This window comes from Erpetoichthys calabaricus, chromosome 1, assembly GCF_900747795.2.
Source record: "Erpetoichthys calabaricus chromosome 1, fErpCal1.3, whole genome shotgun sequence".
Lineage (NCBI taxonomy): Eukaryota > Metazoa > Chordata > Cladistia > Polypteriformes > Polypteridae > Erpetoichthys > Erpetoichthys calabaricus.
Genome location: NC_041394.2, coordinates 84,752,119 through 84,774,166, shown reverse-complemented (window position 1 = coordinate 84,774,166; position 22,048 = coordinate 84,752,119). Strand labels below are relative to the sequence as shown.

Below are 22,048 nucleotides of genomic sequence, written 5' to 3'. Positions count from 1 at the left end.
ATACAGGTCTTCTCTGTTACAATATTGATCTAGTAAGGCTTCACCTTAGTTTTTTCTTTTTTGTTCCTTAAGGCTGTCTGGCTGTCTTGCTGTCTTTAAGGGTATGTAATGGCAATTTTTGTGTGTGTGTCAGTAAGCATTTGGTTTTTAAAGCAGCATATAACTGGAGGTTAATAGTGGCACAGTCTGAGAGTTTGTGTGCGTTAAATTCTTAGTATTAAACGACACTCCACAAGTGAAAATGGAGATGTGTAAAAGAAAAGCAGACAATATCATTTACCAGAGAAAATGCACTGTGCGTCATTCTCAAGAAAGTCATGCCCAAAAGGCACATGAGAGTTAAGCAGAAAGGTACTACAGTGTGCAGTAGTTAGGAGTGATATAGCAATGCATTTCAAATGACAAGCTTGTAGAAATTAAACTTGTCACTTTGGAAACATGTGAAGTTTAACTTTATTTACTTTTATTTATAGTACAACTCCCACTCCAAGCACCAAATATTCTATAACAGTAGCTTTGTGTTCTACATGTGAAATTTGAGGGCAGTTTTTTGCTCCCTTTATTTCTTTCATTATATATATATTGTAGTATGTCCCAAAATCAATGGGTACAATGCCGGTGAATCAATGAGAATTTTGTGGATAACTGTGGGACTTCTCTTTGATAAAACAGTAGGTGGAGAAAAAACTCCGTTCCATTCTTTTCATTTGTCTTCTTAAATACTGACACTACAGGTGATAAAAGATTGTAAATAACTGTTTACATGCATGAAGACGGGAAGAAGTCAAGCATTACTCTAGAAATAATTTGTGTGCCTCAGTGTACAAGATACTCTTTCTGTAGTCTTACCTGGCAGGATCCTGTCATTAATTTTCTAGCAGTGCTGTTGGCTGTAGCAATACAATATTCTGAAATCATGATATTTATTCCTTAAATAAAATATAAAAAACATTTTTTAAGTAAAACGATTGTATTTACTTTAGTTATAAATGCACTAAAAAGCAAAAAATAATTTTTTCTTTAACCACAATTTTCATGGTTATATGTGACTATAAAAAATTGTGGGGCACACAAAAATTGATTCAAACAGTTTAAGAAACTTGTTTAGCATGGTGGGGATTTACAATTTTTTTTTAATATTTTATGATGAAAGTCACTGTTCTATTAATTGTTTGAATTAATTAATTAATTAATTAATTAATTAACAGTCAGCCCTGCTCTGTGCTGCACTGCAGCAAGGTGGACTTGGTTTACCCATCAAGATGAATGGGTGTTGGCACTAGTGGCACTATTTCAGTCAGTACCAGCAGTCTCTGTGTCATCAAAAGCGGACATTAGGCAGCCGTAATCAGTCATTTATACCCTGAGGATCAAGAGAGGTTGGAGTCAGTGTTCCTTTTCCAAATCAGATACTCTACTCTGGGGAAAAAAAAGAGAACATACATGTGAATTACTCATTCTCCAAACCCTTACCCTAGTGGCCTATAATTCAGTCTCCATGCGTCTGCCAGAATGCTCACATTCAGGACAGCTTTTCCTGCCTCCATCTTTTACTTCTGCTTATTTATACACTTGGATTTCAAAGCTTTCTGTGTCTGCCTTATTGAAACCTCCTAGGTCACAAGCACCCCCTCATCACATGAAAGGGTAAGGTGGGATCAGATTTTCTTGGTCCTTACTGAGTATATGGTCTAAGTCTTCTTAAGTACCTACTGTACATATATTTTCTTCTTTCCCTGTAATCAGAATCTTGGAATAGGATGGGCGGATGGAGTGATCTGTTACATTCTTGCTATTTTATTAGCAATATGTTTTTATTATTTTTAATAACCTAACACTTGTCACAAAGAACGAAATAGCCCCTGAACAGGTCTACCCTCTATCATAAAAAATTTTTAGCCAACCAAAGATATTGTAGTATGGGATTCACCAACTGATCATTGTTTACTTTCCCCTGAAAGGTCTCACTAATTACATTTCTGGTTATACGTACACGCCTTCAAATTGAGATCTTCTTTTCAATTTCTATCTTATCCTTTTACCTTTGTCATTTGCTCTGGTTCAGGAACCGCTTCTCCATGCTCCTTTACATAACCCTGGTATCTAGTGCAGTATGCGCACCATTTTCCATCTCATTACACTGCTCTTACTGTATGTGTCATGAAGAACTTCCCCTAGCATGAAATAAATGGGCAATTTTTCCGATATGGTAACCTACCTATTAGAGCCAATTTCCACTCTCTGTGGTCCCTTTTGTATGATTACAGTTATATGATTAACACATGTAAGTGGAAGAGATGTGAGTGGGTGATTTCTCCTCGAGTGATCACTTCATTTTAATCAACTTGATTGCACCACTCCTTGAATCCAATAAGACTTTATCTTGCGCAGTATTCAAGATCACGTGTCAGACTTTCAGGAGGATAGTGAGCCCAATCCCACATATGTCCACAAAATCGCTTTGCACATGCTCATTTTACTTCATTTGATTATTATTAATTTTTATGGTGCAAAACCTTGTGACATGAGTCAATTGCTCAACTTATAAAGCAAATGATTCCCTCAACATTCTTTCCCCACTATGAAACGAGATCATTAAATTTGCTGTTATCTACTGTCTTTTTTCCCAGTACTCAAGTTATATCAGCCGAAATCTCTGATCATACCTGGCCATATTATAATTTCCTTTCCTTGTTTATGAAATAATGCTTTTGAGGCAAAAGGTCAGGACCATTTTTTTTAATTCCACAGTGAACCGAGTTAGGTACTCACTGCCATGAGTAAACCTTTGGGATGAAGCCTAAGTTTCTTGTAAGATGTACTAACAGATATGTCTGAGAATACTATGGAAGAGAAGGCTCAGAATAGAAATGCTGTAGTCGAGCCATGGTATTTACTTTTAAGCTTGCAAATGTTTTGACTTTTGGCTAGGCATAATCTATGGCATCCCTGGGCTTTAAGTCATGCCATGCTTTCTTCTTGTCACAGATTAAGCAGAGTAGAGCAAGCCTTGCAAAATTACAATTCACTCAGTCTTCTCTTTCGGTTGTTAAATATCATAAACCTTAACGTCATTATTCTGCAGGGTCTATATAGCTAGAAGTAGTCCTTCTGTTCCTGGAATAATGCTGAGGACACTAAAATCACAAAACAAATGTGCTTATCTTTGTGATTTTTTACAAATTAATAGTAATAGTAGAATTTAACAAAAAATAATGTAGTGAGAACAATGAAGATCATCCCCCACTCACCACTTCAATCAAAATATTTTTATCAGAGTAAGACCACAATATTATTTGGTAGTGACAGCAGGTAAATGAAGAACTTCAGAATGTAGACTCCATCCCTGTCTTCTCATGCTCTATGCAGCCTTGAAGCTATTCTTAATTTGGGTGATCCCTTCACAGTGGTTTGTTTCAGTCTGTACCAATGGTTCCTTTTTCCTGGTCAGTTAGTCTGTGCAGCAATTTTGTGAACTGAAGTGTCCGTTTTTCTTTCACACTTATGTTACCCAGGTTACATCTTTAGTGTTTTCTCCTTAACTAATTTATGTAATTTCACTTTTATGTCTTCTTTCAGTATTTTTAGGATGTTTTCATCATCTTTTTCTCAAGCCCCTTAATACCATATTTGCTTTCTGCTATATGCCTACCAATACATTCAACCTGGTCATTTCACAGGTCACTCATATTCTGTCTTCAATTTTTTACTATATTAAAAAATAAAAAGTGACTAAACAAATTATCATTTCTGTGCAGAGATTAGCCTCAGTTTAAGACAGACTAGAAACAAACGGTGGAAGACACAGGATTCATGAGGTTTCTTTTTAGTGTCAATCTAATCAACAAGTTTCTTCATCTGCTACACATTCACATTATGCTGCTTCTGCTACTTTATGTTAATGGAGGTTAGAAGTGTTTCTCACTTCATTATTATATGAGAATAGCAGGTAAGCCGGCAGAAAAATCTTTATACGCAGAAAAAAATCATATAGTACATGCTAGTGTTAAAATACAAATAAGTCCAGGGAGTCATTAGAGCTGTTCTTTGGTTTCTCTGTTTTTTGTTTGTTTATGATTTACTCTTTCTGTAATTTCTCATTCTTTAATTTTTGTTATAATGAAATCATTCTGTTGGCTATTCTGACTTCTTTTTGGTCTAATGGATGGCTTGTGAGCACCCTTAGAGACTTTCTAATCCATCTTTCTTATGATAGTGGGGTAGTATTGGGTCTAATACTGCACCAGACCTGGACATATCTATATTTACTCAGACTGAATCAGTTTAGGATTCTTAAATTAAATAGCACAGTACTGGGGTGTGCAAGGAAAACTCCAGAGAATACGAAAACGTCACGCAGAAAGTGCCTGTGCTGGGATTTTAAGACAAGACTGTACAGCTCTAACATTGAAACACTAACCACTCTGCCACCTTCTTATTAACAATGTTACAGAGTTCCTCCATGACAATTACAACAGATGGAACTTTAAAGTAATTGCAAACTGTCATCACAAGTAAATACTGTACAATATGGCTTTTGTACACACAATGAAATAATAAATAACAATTACTTAATTATATGGGGCTAGGTGTTCGACTGAAGATTAGAATATTGTAAGATCTAGTTATTTTAAAGTGGTACTGTACTAATTTATTCAAGATCCTCTCTACTTAAGTTGCATTGTTCGATAATTTCAATTAAAAAATAAATTCACTGAAAACAAAAGTGGGTTAAAAATTTTGGATATCTTCATAATTTACGTTTAGTTTGTGATTTGCCATCACATAGTTCTGAGATTCAAATTTAGAATGAGGTGCACTGTACTGTCGGTAAATTACATAAAAGGTTGCAGAACCCTTGTGGTTAATATCCTGTTTAGACCTGTCCTGTAATGCAGTCCAGCCTGTTTAGGTGGACATCACACTCTTTTAGGTGATGTCTGTTTGGTGTAGGGATTTCTTTTTTTCCTGAAATGAGGTGTTTGTGATAGTCTTCTTCAATGCCCACCACCACCAGACCTTAATAGAGAAGACACCACCTGAAATAGCTTTTTCTTCCAAATATCAACAGATGAAGGAATCTCATGACAAGCAGCATGACTCTATGACTCTGGCTGTATGACTTTATAGTTGTACTATGCCAAATGAGGGAAGTGAACGGTCTTGACTCTGTCATGACGTCACAGGGTATATACATTGTTCATGTACTCCATGGGAGAGCTTTTTACTGCTATAAGACTCAAGTGTTTACATTTCTCACAGCCAATTAAGACCAGACTTAAGCATTTTAAGTAAAACGATTGTATTTACTTTAGTTATAAATGCACTAAAAAGCAAAAAATAATTTTTTCTTTAACCACAATTTTCATGGTTATATGTGACTATATAAAATTGTGGGGAGCACAAAAATTGATTCAAACAGTTTAAGAAACTTGTTTAGCATGGTGGGGATTTACAATGTTTTTTTTATATATTTTATGATGAAAGTTGCTGTTCTATTAATTGTTTTAATTAATTAATTAATTAATTAATTAATTAACAGTCAGCCCTGCTCCGTGCTGCACTGCAGCAAGGTGGACTTGGTTTACCCATCAAGATGAATAGGTGTTGGCACTAGTGGCACTATTTCAGTCAGTACCAGCAGTCTCTGTGTCATCAAAAGCGGACATTAGGCAGCCGTAATCAGTCTTTTATACCCTGAGGATCAAGAGAGGTTGGAGTCAGTGTTCCTTTTCCAAATCAGATACTCTACTCTGGGGAAAAAAAAGAGAACATACATGTGAATTACTCATTCTCCAAACCCTTACCCTAGTGGCCTATAATTCAGTCTCCATGTGTCTGCCAGAATGCTCACATTCAGGACAGCTTTTCCTGCCTCCATCTTTTACTTCTGCTTATTTATACACTTGGATTTCAAAGCTTTCTGTGTCTGCCTTATTGAAACCTCCTAGGTCACAAGCACCCTCTCATCACATGAAAGGGTAAGGTGGGATCAGATTTTCTTGGTCCTTACTGAGTATATGGTCTAAGTCTTCTTAAGTACCTACTGTACATGTATTTTCTTCTTTCCCTGTAATCAGAATCTTGGAATAGGATGGGCGGATGGAGTGATCTGTTACATTCTTGCTATTTTATTAGCAATATGTTTTTATTATTTTTAATAACCTAACACTTGTCACAAAGAACGAAATAGCCCCTGAACAGGTCTACCCTCTATCATAAAAAATTTTTAGCCAACCAAAGATATTGTAGTATGGGATTCACCAACTGATCATTGTTTACTTTCCCCTGAAAGGTCTCACTAATTACATTTCTGGTTATACGTACACGCCTTCAAATTGAGATCTTCTTTTCAATTTCTATCTTATCCTTTTACCTTTGTCATTTGCTCTGGTTCAGGAACCGCTTCTCCATGTTCCTTTACATAACCCTGGTATCTAGTGCAGTATGCGCACCATTTTCCATCTCATTACACTGCTCTTACTGTATGTGTCATGAAGAACTTCCCCTAGCATGAAATAAATGGGCAATTTTTCCGATATGGTAACCTACCTATTAGAGCCAATTTCCACTCTCTGTGGTCCCTTTTGTATGATTACAGTTATATGATTAACACATGTAAGTGGAAGAGATGTGAGTGGGTGATTTCTCCTCGAGTGATCACTTCATTTTAATCAACTTGATTGCACCACTCCTTGAATCCAATAAGACTTTATCTTGCGCAGTATTCAAGATCACGTGTCAGACTTTCAGGAGGATAGTGAGCCCAATCCCACATATGTCCACAAAATCGCTTTGCACATGCTCATTTTACTTCATTTGATTATTATTAATTTTTATGGTGCAAAACCTTGTGACATGAGTCAATTGCTCAACTTATAAAGCAAATGATTCCCTCAACATTCTTTCCCCACTATGAAACGAGATCATTAAATTTGCTGTTATCTACTGTCTTTTTTCCCAGTACTCAAGTTATATCAGCCGAAATCTCTGATCATACCTGGCCATATTATAATTTCCTTTCCTTGTTTATGAAATAATGCTTTTGAGGCAAAAGGTCAGGACCATTTTTTTTAATTCCACAGTGAACCGAGTTAGGCACTCTCTGCCATGAGTAAACCTTTGGGATGAAGCCTAAGTTACCCTAGTGGCCTATAATTCAGTCTCCATGTGTCTGCCAGAATGCTCACATTCAGGACAGCTTTTCCTGCCTCCATCTTTTACTTCTGCTTATTTATACACTTGGATTTCAAAGCTTTCTGTGTCTGCCTTATTGAAACCTCTTAGGTCACAAGCACCCCCTCATCACATGAAATGGTAAGGTGGGATCAGATTTTCTTGGTCCTTACTGAGTATATGATCTAAGTCTTCTTAAGTACCTACTGTATATGTAAGATGGGACAGAGTTATTCACATAGATTTATGCTTAGTTACAGAGTTGTTTTTATTCACACGTAACAGATCAGATTCATGTCTTTCTAGCTTACTATTTCTCCTGCCACATGAATAAGAAAGAACAGGTTTGATATTTGGCCACAAGGACTATGAGATGAGAGTCTAGGTCAAATAGAAAAGCACAAATCAAAGACAAAAAGCAGACAAAAGTCCTGAGACCCTAAAGCGATTTTTGAATAACTCATTATACAGAAAGCCGGATACTGACAATAGCATGCCACCATCTTAAATAGTAGCAGCCATAACTTTGCACTCCCACGTAGTAGCAAAAAGGTGCTGAAAATAACAACAAAATGGCTGCTGCCATATGTAACCACACAAAATGGCAATGTCTATGCTCAAACAATAAACAGTCAGTGTGATAATGTTATAAAAAAATAACAATTAAAAATGTTATCAGAAACCTAAATGAGAAAAATCAAAAAAATCTGTAGAAAAATTCATTCTTCATAGTTGAAAAAACCCTTAATTGTAGGATTATTGGTGAAGTCCATTTGCACAGATGAGTTAGTGTCAGGTACAACAGTGTTAGGCTCACTCTTATGTTCAATAAATGGTGTGGACTTACCAGTCCCATCCAGGGCAAAGAAGCATCTCCATTGTTGTGCAGAGTGGTGCAGTATCTGAACAGTAGTTTTAAAAGTAAAGTAAAACATCACATATACCCTTTAAACCCTTGCAAGTCACATCTTTTATTACATACTAAAACAGTATACACTTGTAAACCATCCTAAAGTAGCAGTACTGGTTGGTCTTGGTGTTACTACATTCCCCATCTCATACCATTGATGTTTATGTGTCAGAACATACTGTATGCAGAAGGATTCCAGTAGGAGAGTTTTACATAGCAGTGTTCTGCTGGAATAATTAAAAGCAAGTGTTGCTCTCTTTGGAAGTCAAAGACTTGTAAAGAATTAAAAAGGCCATTTATATAATTTCACATTAAATTGTCTGTTTCGTATACTGTGTGTCTGTAAGTCATGGGAGAAAGCCTTTTAGCCGAAGTCTACCACAGAGATCTAACATACGTAGGTTCATAGTGTCAAAACTGTCACATGTACAGTACAATGAAATTCTTACTTGCATGTGCTAATCCGTAATATATCTTGTACAACATTAAGTTTGTGAACCATATGGACATAAGTGTAGCCATACACTTCACAGTTCATGCAACGTTAGATCTTTAGTGGGCTTCTACAAGTAATCAACAGTTATGAAAACTGCCTTCTTCCAAATGGTTATGAATTAAGCCATGATTATATTAAATATTATCATTGATATATATATTGTTATGGTGAGCGCCCTTTTCTACGTGGTGGTGTGCTGGGGAGGATAAAGGGCAGCATAAAGAAGAGGGACGCCTCATGCCTGGACAAACTGGTTTGGAAGGCAAGCTCTATTGTAGGCACAGAGCTGGACATTTTGACATCTGTGGCAGAGCGACGGGCGCTCAGCAGGCTCCTGTCAATCATGGAGAATCCACTGCATCCACTGAACAGTATCATTTCCAGACAGAGGAGCAGCTTCAGCGACAGACTGCTGTCACTGTCCTGCTCCACTGACAGACTGAGGAGATCTATCTATCTATCTATCTATTGTTAAATGAGAATATTGACATCTTTAGCAAGATGTTGACAATTGTAAATATACAGAGTTTGTATTGTAAGAGGACTTAAGGGTCCAAAAGGTGAAATCCTGTTTAATCGTTAAGTTTTTTAAGGCTAAAATGAAAAAATGAGTAGTCTGTTCAAATTGTTATGCTCAAAGAAAAACCCTCACAAAATAGTCAATTCTTCCTCAACGTGAGCAGCTGGTGATGTGTGATGTGTGTGGTGATGTCAATTTTCTCCATTTTGGCTGTTTTCTTCCACTCTAGGGAGGGAAACAGAGACTGCATAAATTATTGTATCGCATTTCATCCCTTCCCCTGTGTGTCTTTAAATCATTTCTCATAAAAGAGTCACCATACTGCTGTTTATGACACTATGAAAAGCTGTATTTCAAATAATTGTGATTGTCTGATTGATCCTTATTATCCTTGCCTTTCTCTGAACCCACCTCTGTTAGATGTGACTAAGAGGTGTTTATAAGGATGCTGATACACAGTACTACACTACATCAGCAAGACCTTTACGTTACATGCCTTTACATTTTGGGAGAAGCTGTTAAGTACTTTTACCTTACCACCTAAAGTTTAGGGTTTCAGTGTTGTGAATTGGCTTGATAAGAACCCGAAAGATCCAATTGTGCTATTCTTGTCTCTTAGTTCTTTCAAAATAATGCTTTCATTGACTCTGCTTCCAATCCCACAGGTATCAGCAACAAAACACATTTTAGTTTGTACAAAATCCCCAAGAGTCTTTTCTCTGCCGACAAGGGTTTTTTTAGTAGTGTGAGGATCTGGTTGAAATACCCCTAGTGCCTCTGATCCCTTATTTTATGATGAAGTGCCTACAGCATCATTGTTATTATTCATTCAGATGCTAGTGTGGTTATTCCAATTGTCATTTGCTGAAAGCGGCATTGGTTTTATTAGATGTAAGAAACAACTAATATTCATATGTAGCCTTACAATGATTGGGTTATTCTGACAAAACTAAGACATACAAAGTGGATCCTTCCTTTCAGACTAGCAAAAAAAAAACATATATATAAGGGGCAGTTAGTGGGTGATATTGGTTGGAGATAGGAAATGAGTGTAGCAATCAAGTCGCAGCTACACCAATCACACCCAGATGTTTTTTTTCTATACTCCATTGTGCTCATCAAAGATGCTGTAATGCATTACTGCTTTCATGTGGAGGACACTTTAGGCTTAATGTAAGTGTGCTCAGGCTTCGAGATCTGTGTTAATTTTTGCTTAATCTTTTCTTTCTCATTTCCATTAACTCCTCTGTTATCTTCACATTATTCAATTCTTGTAGAATTGAAATTTAATTTTGGAATAATTTTCTGACAGTTTACTATGAAAATTCCTTCTTATAAAAGAAAAACAAGACGCATGCATTTTTCAAATGACAGGAGACCATTCAGTTCATCAGTCTCCTTTTGTTAGCTGCTGCTAAGCTGGAGCCACTGAGTTATTCAGAAAAAAACTTGCTAGGGTTTCCTCTTCATCTACATAATTCTGTAGCTTGTTTTAGATCACCACAACCAGCTATGTGAAGTACAATGTGTTTGTTTCCACCCTGAATGTGTGTGTCCCTAGTTTTTGCCCTGTGTCCTTTAATATAGTAAGCCGTGTGGCGTAGTGTTTAAGGATTTGGAGTTTAATCACCTCAATTGTGGGTTCAGAACTCACTAGTGATAACAGTGTGATGATGAAGAAGTCACTTCACCTGCCTGTGCTCCATCAAATTGGAAAAGCAACAGAAAATGTAACCAATTGTATCTGTCAAATATTGTAAGCCACCTTGGATAAAGGTGTCTGCCAAATAATAAATAAGGAATCATAAATAAAATAGTTCTAATATAAATTATTAAGTTTTTAATGCCTTTAAGAATTTTAAGGACCTGGATTAGGTCACTATACAAGTTTTTCTGCATAAGAATCATCTTCTTCTTCTTTTGGCTGCTCCCATTAGGGGTTGCCACAGAGAATCTTCTTTTTTCCCTATCTTCCTGTCCTCTACATCTTGCTCTATCACCGCCATCACCTGCATGTCCTCTCTCACCACATCCATAAACCTTCTCTTAGGCTTTCCTCTTTTCCTCTTTCCTGGCAGCTCTATGCTTAGCATCCTTTCCCCAATATACCCAGCATCTCTCCTCCGCACATGTCCAAACCAATGCAATCTTGCCTCTAGAGGTTTAATTCTCTCTGCCTGTCAGAGCAGGACATGCCCTATACTGAAAGGATACAATTGATTGTTTTTTTTGCACAGCTTTTGTAGCTATGCAGCCGTTTTTGTAGCCTGATGACCCAAGTTGCACACACACTCAGTAGTCTCGATGCAACCTCTCCAGTGCGCTGCAAAGCTTTAGCATAACTTCCCTTTGTTAGTGATTGTTTGATTGCTTCCATGCATTGCCTGCTGAATAACAGTAACTTCTCTATAAATCCTTTTCAGTGTTAGTTACTTGTAGGTCAACATTCTGTGTGTCAGGTGGCACACAAAAAGGTACCCTGCCAGTCATGGAGTATATTAGAATTGGTTTGACAAGTACAGGCCACTCAGCACACCAATACCAGTACATAATTGTCATGACCATTGTGAATATCGCCACACTAACTTATCAGGACTTTTTTTCACACAATCTGCAATATTGGTGACAACCTCTTAGTGATGGACAGAAGGGTTTCTTGGTTACAGTCCATCACTTACAGAACCAACAGTATAGCACTTTTTCATCAATTTCTGAGGTGTGGATTTTGCAGGAGCACTTGCAACAAAATGTTGGTTTAGGAATTCCTCACATGATAACTTTAAATAGACTGTATGATCATACTGCCGCACCACTGAAATATTCTCTTTCAATGAATATAAATATAGCATCATCTCCATCCAATATACTTGCAAATAACATAACTTACAAAATGAAACAATATGAACAGTGCTGCTAGATTAACCTGACTATGTTTGTTGCTGCTAAAACCAGGGTAGGGTATCTTGTCGTGTACAGGGCCAGTTTTTCATACTTCACCTATTTATTTATGGTTCTGTTCAGTTTGCTTGTATGTTGCCTATTACCCATGTCTACAATAACCCATATTTTTAAGATTGAGAGTTTAACCAATTGCTCAATCCTGTTTTTATCTTTTGTAATATTTTTGTTGCCTCCTCTGTATTTGTGATATAACATTTTAGAAACATTTCACAGCTTAACCAAAAATGCATCATCATGCACTTTAGTAATTTTGTGACCTAGAGAGAGCCCAAATGAGTTTGAAAGCCAAGAAGACTAATGAATTGTGACCTAATTTTATGAAATAAAACCAGGAATCTATTTGTTCCTTTAATCATTGCACCACTTATTACATGTAGTGTTCTGTTCTCAGTCTGAGTGTTTGTGGTGCATTATTTACATTATTTACAATTTCATAACTATTAGTTTTACTTTGGTGTCACTGCATATGCAGGAAAACAGAAAAAAGAAGGAAAAAAATGTGAAAAGATGGATCAAGGTCATGGATGTGGATGAGGTTAATAAGGATAAATATTTGTGGCATATTGAACCGCATTCTTACTAGCCACATCACCTGTCAAAGACAGTTAATAGACTACATTTAAAAATATTTAATATTCTTTTCCCTATATGTACCTTCAGCACCTTTCCTCTGTATCCTCATGTGTCTGAACTTCTCTTGACCAGTGCTCCCTCCCTCGTTTTCATAAAACTGCTTCTCAGACTCATTTTAAGGCAACTTGCTTGTTTCCTGTCAGCTTTAGTACTTTCCATCTTTGAAGACAACTCTTGGAGTGCCTCCTATGTCTTTACTCCTCCTAGTGTGTCTCACATTTCTTCTTTTGATTCCATCACCAAAGTCAGATTGACCAGTCACACCATAGCCAAACTGACCAATCAGATTGCTCTGAGAGACCAGATACACACGTACTTAGCATTTTATTATATAGTAGACTAGCCATGTGCGCCCAACTACGTTGCGCGTGTTAAAGTTGTCTGTGAAGGGCTCCCTGTTTAAACGCGGCTGCCAGTCGTGAACTGGGCCCTTCATCGCACAGCATTATGATTTTTTATAAGGGAAACAAAATTAGAAAACAAAACCCTTGGACATTGATTCGATAGGAACGGCCTACTTGGAATCACTGTCCGAATAGTAATTATGTGGTGGTGGATGAGCATTTCGTTTTCATGACGCTGTCGTTTCCTGTCACGATCTCTTCTCAACCTCTTCTCCAATATCGCAGGTTGCTTTGTGGCAATCCAAAGAGTAAGGAAGAAGCAATGCTTCTTTCTTGAATTCCAAACGCAGACTGATGGAAAATCACAGAAGTGTGCCCGACTTATATACTCTGACTGCCGGCTCCAAGAAGTGGGTGAACATTCGATTTGGACGAAGTGCTGCCAACGACGGTCGATAGAAACACAAAAAACCACAGTCACGACAATGAAGCAGGTGTTGACGCCAGATCTAAACACAAAGCACGGTGTCGACGCCAGATCTAAACACAAAGAGTGCTATCGACAGTGTTCGTAAACAAAAGTAACAACCAAGGTGTTGTGTATTCAGCCAGTACAAACAGCACGTAGTCTCCTTTAGTTCAATCCTCTTTAATCACCACACTCCAACCTCATCCAATGATCCTCCCCCTCACTTCCTCTCCTCCTCCATCTCTACTGCCCTCTACTGAACACAGCAGGAACACCACACAAGGCAGTGAATTCGCGGACAAACAAAGATCAAGATCCAAATGAAGATTATATATAAAGATATGAAACCCAAGTTTTATTATACCTTTATTTCTCTATAGCTGCCCTCTGTATAAAAGACAGACCATTGTTATTAGGCTCTTAGCTGCATTCGTGCCTCAAGTCACTCTCTTTCTCTATATGCCTCTTGCATGTGGATGCTTTTGTTTAATTATTCATCAGGTAGACGTATCACTGAGATGCATGCTCATTTAAGAATAAGAGCTCTAGCATTGTTTCTAATTGTCTAGTTCAGCTTTGACTATTTTGTTTGTCTTGCATTTTGAGGCTTTTTTTCTTTCTTGTCCTTGTTTCATGTATTGTAGTTTCTGGGTCTCTTCCATGCTTTTGTTTCTTGAACCTGGCCTCCTGTTTGGATTTGAATAGTAGCTTTCCCTCTTGGATAATAAACCTTGTGCTTTTATAGTGATTTCCTAACTTCTAATCTCTGCTACAGTCAATGTCTACTGATAGCCCTCTTTCCTTTACCTTATGTCAGAATACATCCTTAATAAGCATGATGTGCATGCACTGCTTTGTTTGGTGTTGCTTTGCTCTGAGGCCATATTAGTGGTTTTACAAAAAGAACAAACTTTTTTTGGAGTGACACAGCGAGCTCTTGGTACGCTTCAGATTAGATGATGGACCATATAACTGCGTCACAGACACCAGAATGATTTCCGCAGCTCCTTGAAGTAGTTGCATTGCAATGAGTTGTGTTGAACAATTGGGGCTCAATTTAGGTGTAGCAAAAACAAGAAGGCTGCAGATCTGCCTTGAAGACAATCTCTTCAGAGGCTAGTGTTGGTTTAATTAACTGTTTTTTGTTTATTTATTTATTTTTTATCTTCTATGCAGGTGCCAATTAACGTCCTGCAGGGAATCTAGTAATTGTCAGTCATAGCTATTCTTGTTTAATAAAGACTACTTTTTTATGTTTCAGTTAAGGTGACCAAAATTTTTAGACATTGAACTGGTCTTAACTATAAATGTTACACAAGCAAAAGGTTGTGAGACCATTGCAGCAGTTCAGCCACTTTTTTGTCTGATTTGCCAGGGGCAGCAGAGTATTAATAATGCAGACTATATAAATGCTATGATCCACACATTGCTACTGTGCCTCAGAGTATTTTCATCAAAGCTTGAATTTCAGATTTATTTTCTTTGTGCTAAAAAACAAATTCCAGGAGATACATCATTAATAAACAGGATGGCTGGACGGCAATGCTGCTTGTGTACCAAAGAACAAGACAGGCTAATGAGCATATTACTAAATTTGCTTAACATTGCATCCAGACTCTGAGCACAAATACCAGAGAGTAATAAATGTAATTAGGGTAAGGAGTTTCATTCAGAATAGGAGTTACCCTGGGATTTAAAGAAAATTAAAATGAAAAGCTGCAATCACTATGGACATTTAGAACTGAGTTTGTGTCTGTTCGATGAAGGAATTTAATAACTAAACTAATAATCAATAAAAGACAAAAGCTACTGTCATCCTTGCTTTACAGATTAACTATGATTAAAAATGCTTTTAGCTACTACAACCCTTCAGGCCCCATCTCATATATCCCAGGTTGCTCTGGGGTCACTTCCTGTTCCTAAGTGATATAACTTTGACTGGTCAGCAGGATAGAAACAGTGGTGATTGGTAAGGTAGGAAGTCTGAGTACTTTTAATTGGTGGTTTATTATTGTTATAATTTTTTGTTGTTTAGCCTGCAAATTTAATTTTGATCAATTTTGTACAAATGGATTTTATATTTAAAGTAGCTTTTTTATTATTATTACCTTAGCAATGTCATTGTGGACCAATCTTGGACCCATCCAAATCATATTATGTGATATCATCTACTGTTAAATTCTGTTCTGTACTTGTAATATTTTTATTTTTATACTGTATTGAGGATTTGTTCTGTTCTGTGTATTGTATTGTATTATATTGATCCCCTTCTTTTTGACACCCACTGCACGCCCAACCTACCTGGAAAGGGGTCTCTCTTTGAACTGCCTTTCCCACTGTTTCTTCCATTTTGTTTCCCTGCTAGGGTTTTTTTGGGAGTTTTTCCTTGTCTTCTTAGAGTGTCAAGGCTTGGGGGCTGTCAAGAGGCAGGGCCTGTTAAAGCCCATTGCGGCACTTCTTGTGTGAATTTGGACTATATAAAAATAAATTGCATTGTATTGTATCTTGGGGCCTATAACATTATAGTAATTGAAAATAGTGGTACAGTAATGACGCTTTCATAGCTTTGGGATACATGTAGAAGAGTGGCTTTTTTATTTCTAACCAATCTTTTGGTTGAGGACTTCCCATCATCTAGTTTTGGATCTGACGCGGTGCTCTGTTTCTTGATCTCTGATATTTGTGGATGAGTTTTTTTGTTTTTACGGGCACTTTTGACTACTTGCCGTTCTTTTGTCTTTATCCACTCCCTGAAAACGTATTTTTGTACCTTGGTCAGTTTTCCCCTCCTTCTTTTGTGATACTTTGCTCATGAGGTGATTATTAACAATTATCATACAAATAAAAAAAACATGCACTGTGGATATTATTATCTTATTTAGAACATTAGTACACTTTAGATGAGAACAGGCCATTCAGCCCAACAAAGCTCACCAGTCCTATCCAGTTATTTATTCCAAAAAAACATTGTCGTGTTTTGAAAGTCCCTAAAGTCTTACTGTCTACCACACTACTTGGTAGCTTATTCCAAGTGTCTATCGTTCTGTGTGTAAAGAAAAACTTCCAAATGTTTGTGTGAAATTTACCCTTAACAAGTTTCCAACTGTGTCCATGTGTTCTTGGTGAACTCATTTTAAAATAACAGTCTCGATCCACTGTACTAATTCCCTTCATAATTTTAAATACTTCAATCATGTCACCTCTTAATCTTTCCTCATAATTCAACCTCTGTAGCCCTGGAATCAGCCTAGTTGCTCTTCTCTGGACATTTTCCAGTGCTGCTATGTCCTTTTTGTAGCCTGGAGACCAAAACTGCTCACAGACTCACAGTACTCAAGATGAGGCCTCACCAGTGCATTATAAAGATTGAGCATAACCTCCTTGGACTTGTACTCTACACATCGTTTTATATACCCTAACATTCTGTTAGCCTTCTTAATGGCTTCTGAACACTGTCGGGAAATCGATAGCTTAGAGTCCACTATGACTCCTAAATCCTTCTCATAAGATGTACTCTTGATTTTCCGACCACCCATTGTGTATTCAAACCTAACATTTTTACTTCCTATGTGTAATACTTTCATTTACTGACATTATATTTCATGTGCCACAAATCTGCCCAAGCCTGTATGCTATCCAAGCCCTTCTGTAATGATATAACAGATTCCAAATTATCTGCTAATCCACCTATCTTGGTATCATCTGCAAACTTAACCAGCTTGTTACTTATATTCCTATCTAAAGCGGCCCTAGCACTGCCCCCTGTAGAACACCACTCTTAACATCGGCCAGTTCTGATGAGGTTCCTCTCACCATCACCCTCTGCTTCCTGTGTCTGAGCCAATTCTGCACCCATCTAAAAACATCACCCTGAACTCCCACTTCTTTTAATTTGATGCCCAACCTCTCATGTGGCACCTTATCAAATGCTTTCTGAAAGTCCAGATAAATAATATCATATGCTCCACTTTGATCGTATCCTTTTGTTGCCTCCTCATAGAATTCCAGCAGGTTAGTAAAACACGACCTCCCTCTTCTGAACCCATGCTGACTGTTCCTAATAACTCCTGTCCTTGCCAGGTGTTGCTCAATCTTATTCTTAATAATTCCTTCCATTAATTTTCCTGTGATGCATGTTAAGCTTACTGGCCTATAGTTGCTTGGATCTGCCCTGTCACCCTTTTTATTATAATGGGATGATATTTGCCATTTTCTAGTCCTTCGGAATCTTTCCAGTCCGCAGTGACTTCCTAAAAATATGTGTCAAGGGTTTATATACAGTATGTACTCGTTAGCCTCCTTAAGAACTCGAGGGTAAATATTATCTGGTCCTGGTGATTTATTTAAATTTCAATAGAGACACTTTGTAAAACTTCTTAGAAATTATGTTTTTTCCAACCACTCTTTTTTTGTGTACAGTAAAAGCCTCTCAGTTGTTATTGAAAATGCTGATTTTTTCTGTACAGAGCAAGATTTCCATGAAATTAGATATTAAATTCTTCTTCCTAATAATTCTATACTGATCTCTATATTATTGCATTACACCACTATATTAATGTCTCTTAAATTACTCTTTCATGATTCTTATGTACTGTCATATTATAATTAAGCCCCTGAGATCGCTCTCATCTAATCACTTTGCTAGGCTCTGTGCCTGCTCTATCGGTGCTCTTGATCAGTGCATTTTTTTTAACTTGTACCCTCTATATTGCTTTGGCTTGCAGTTTAGGCACTGTGGATTTACCCATCTTCAGTGTTTTTATCTTTTAAAGCTTGATAGAAATCTCAAAAGAGTGTGTTGCACTGTGTCTGAGCCTGCTCATAGGCGTCCAAAGAAAAACACAAGCAAAATCAATGGCTAATTAGACACAAAAATTAGAACCAACTTAATTAACAAAGTCAAAAACAATTATCACTTACAGGATATGTGACACAGAGGTTAGGTTTGTATTTTTTCGCAGTGCTTGGAGCTAAATTTAACCCCAGCTTGGAAGCCTTTTGGCTTTTATTTGCTAATTGTTCTCCAGTTTTCAGTGATCTCAAGTTGATAGAGCAAGTATAACTCAACAAGATTGTAGTAAATGTTGATGTGCCTTTCAGTAGTGTGCCGTCCTGTCTTGATCTGCTGCTGTCCTTACAGTCAGCCATACCATTTTAGTTCCCAGCTTTCCACAATCCTAAAATAAATGGATGAAATGGAATCACCAAGTTCTGACTGACTATAACATTTAAAGTGAGCAAAGTTTAAGAGACATGGACATAAATGAAATAAAAACTTGTCAACCTGTAGTTTATATTAAAAAGCTAAAATAATATGTTTGCATCTTAAAATAGATCACAAATACAATATTATTTCACATTGAATTTCATTAGACAATAAACTATGCAGCTATAGTGGACATATCTGTAAACAATAAGGAATGCACATTAGCTGTCCGATCTAGTGCCGCTCATTATACTGTACTAAAATCAAGAAAATTAGATTTTCCCTTGTGTCTAGCTGAGGTGCATTTTTAGCAAAAGACTGCTTATTTTATGTTAACAATTTGTCTTTGAATGTAAGTGAAAGCAAATGCTTACAAATATAATACGAATATTACATTCCTCAGCCTTTTCATGCCATCATTAGACATTTCATTGACAACAGTTCATGTTCATTCTAACATTAATCTGCTGAAATTTATTGACTAAAAAATGCATCTCTTTGCTGTTTTCAGTTGTCTCTTAAGTCACAGGAAACCATTTTATCATCATGAATGGGAACACTTTCTTTGCTAAGAAGCCGCAAATTTTGCCAAGGATCTATCAACATTTGCAAACTGTCACAGATGTAAAATAAAAAGAGCCATTAAAAACTGAAACAAAAACATGGAGATGATGCAGAGTGGGAATGAGATGAACTAGAAGCCATAAAGACAGATGAACCAGTGCATTATGGGTATTTTTTTTTTTGCTTAATATCCATCTGCAGTCCCCTAGCCCCTCACTTTCTAGGCCTGTTTATCTCAGGAGAGAGATCATTGTGTGACATTACTAAGTGCTCTCTCTGAAAGGCAGAAGGAAATGTTAACCATGCAAAGGGCAGGTCCCTGTACTCTTAATTGGCGGCGCCTGATCCGTAGTACGAATCCCTTGAGGACCGGCTGATGTACTGGTGTGCTGGCAGATTCTGGATATAATACAATGGATTGCAGTTGCGATGCAAAGTCATTAGGTCTGTGTGCTGAGCAGCTCTCTTAACGGACTTGCAGAATCATCTATTTGTGACATCTCAAAGTTTTTTATTTTTTCTGTAAGAGCAATCAGTTTGTTTCTGATACTTCAACCAACAGTATTGGCACCTTATAAATCAGTGATTATATTTGTTGACATTGATGATAAATATGTTTCAAAGTAAGAAGCTCTGTAATGATAGTGATTACACTGTTAGAAAAAATATATGCATACACACACACAACAACAACACACAGAAATCATCAGATAAACTACTTCGCACCTGTCCATACATATCCAGGACCTTTGTCAATGTGGTGGACTGACTGGTCTCTTGTGTCATCTCCTGTGTGTTTGTCGTGGCCCTATTTTCTGCTGGGCATAAACTCTTTTCCTCATCCTCCTGATTCCAGATTCATGTGTTCCCTGGCCGTGAGTTGAGCTAATTTCCTGCCACCCCAACATTGCTTTTAGAGTTGGGAAGCCCTATATTTGGTCCAAAAACACTAGACTAAAAGTCTCTCTAGGGGTCCCTTGTAGACCTGCTCCCAGGGTAGCTTCATAGTTGCCTACTAGAAAGTCCCATATTTTCCATTCTGAATGTACCCTCTAGCTTTTCCTAGGACATGGTACACAGGTGCAATGCTTATAGGCCTCAGGGTTTCTGTCATATATAGAGGTCTTTGTGGAACCAAGCTCTGCATTGTTCACTAACCCAGGCCATTGTGTGCCTGCCTGACAGCCCACCACTACACTATACATAACATTTTCAGATATTATCTAAGTTATTTCATCTTAGGGTTGCTAGGGACCAAAATCTATTCTGACAGCACTTGATGCAAGGCAGGAAGCTGAGAGCTTCAGTCCATGGCAGGTACTAAACAGATCAACAGGCTTTGAAGAGGGATCATATCTGCAACATTACCAACTGAAGATAACCCTTTTTTTCAGAATTTTCATATCACGTCTTTGTCCATACTTGCAACTTGCCATTCACCGATTACGAATTGCTCTCCATGTTTAAGTCATCATCCATGGTCACTTTAATTCTGTCATGTAACACATTTACGAACTTAAACATGATACTCAGGCATTACTTATCTTGTATTTAGTTATCTTGTATTTACCGCAGTTTTCATGTTTTGGCCTTAAGTTTGTATGTGAATTTCCCCTTGGGATTAATAAAGTATCTATCTATCTATCTATCTATCTATCTATCTATCTATCTATCTATCTATCTATCTATCTATCTATCTATCTATCTATCTATCTATCTATCTATCTATCTATCTATCTATCTATCTATCTATCTATCTATCTATCTTAAGGTTGAATTTAGTCCTTCATTTTTTGATTTGATCTTCATTCCTATGCCTCCTTGGTGATTTTTTTTGTTTGTTTATATACAGTATACCTATCCTTGCCTGCTCCTTTTATTTCTGCATGTAATGTACACATTTAGTCGACTGACTTTCATCACATTTGACTAGGTTTCTATGTCCTCCAGCCTCCTGCCTCTTGAATTCAAATCCATCTTCTAAAAAGGCCACCAGCATCATTCGTCCTTTCTTGTTCAACATACTCCTCACATCTGTGAACTTCTATCTGCTCAATGGGTGGTTAACTACTGGCAACCAAGAAGATGCAAAGTCAGCAACACAAAATATGAAGACATGTTCTTTCCCTGCTGTCAATATAGTCCTAATTAATGGTTCACAAAATTAAAGAGAGTGCAGTTTTATTATAGACAAGTGATTAAGTATTAACACTTTTTAATATTTTTACATTTCTAAGGCTACCACTTGTGGGGTTTTAAAGCTGATATGTTCCGCAGTCACTTGTAATTGGAGTCACTCAACACCAAACTCCCCTGTGCTGTTGGGACCCACACAAATGAATGGGTTATTTGCTGAATTCCCAAGTTAAAAGGGTCTGTTGAAGCAGTTAAGCACAATTCATTAAGAAGAGCAATCAATAAGGACTTCTTACTGGCTTATTGGAATGGCGAAGCTTCACAATTTAACGTGTCACCTGTGGATCCTCAGTGAGGCTTCAGTCAAATGAGTGTATCTCTAAAGCATATGATTACACGGGAGTGCCACAAGCATCATTCATTGGATAATAATGAATCATAAAGGAGATGGTTCCTGTAGTGTACAGATGGCTTTGTGTGTCATAGGGCCAGAAAGAAGTGGGCATTGGCGCTTGGATAGCAGTTTAATTTGTAGTATCTCTCACTGATAATTGAAACATGGTGCTCAGTCCAGAATTTTTATTTAATACCTACCAAATTCTGTTTAAAAAGAGAGCAAGTGTTGTGATCTAC

At 37.2% G+C, this 22,048-nt stretch overlaps 1 protein-coding gene across 3 annotated transcripts in view; it reads left to right on the top strand.

The window, feature by feature from the left end:
- The window catches only part of LOC114652793 (neurexin-2-like), a 1,491,103-nt gene that overhangs the window by 1,163,673 nt on the left and 305,382 nt on the right, over positions 1 to 22,048 (top strand). The gene's annotated exons all lie outside the window — the stretch shown is intronic.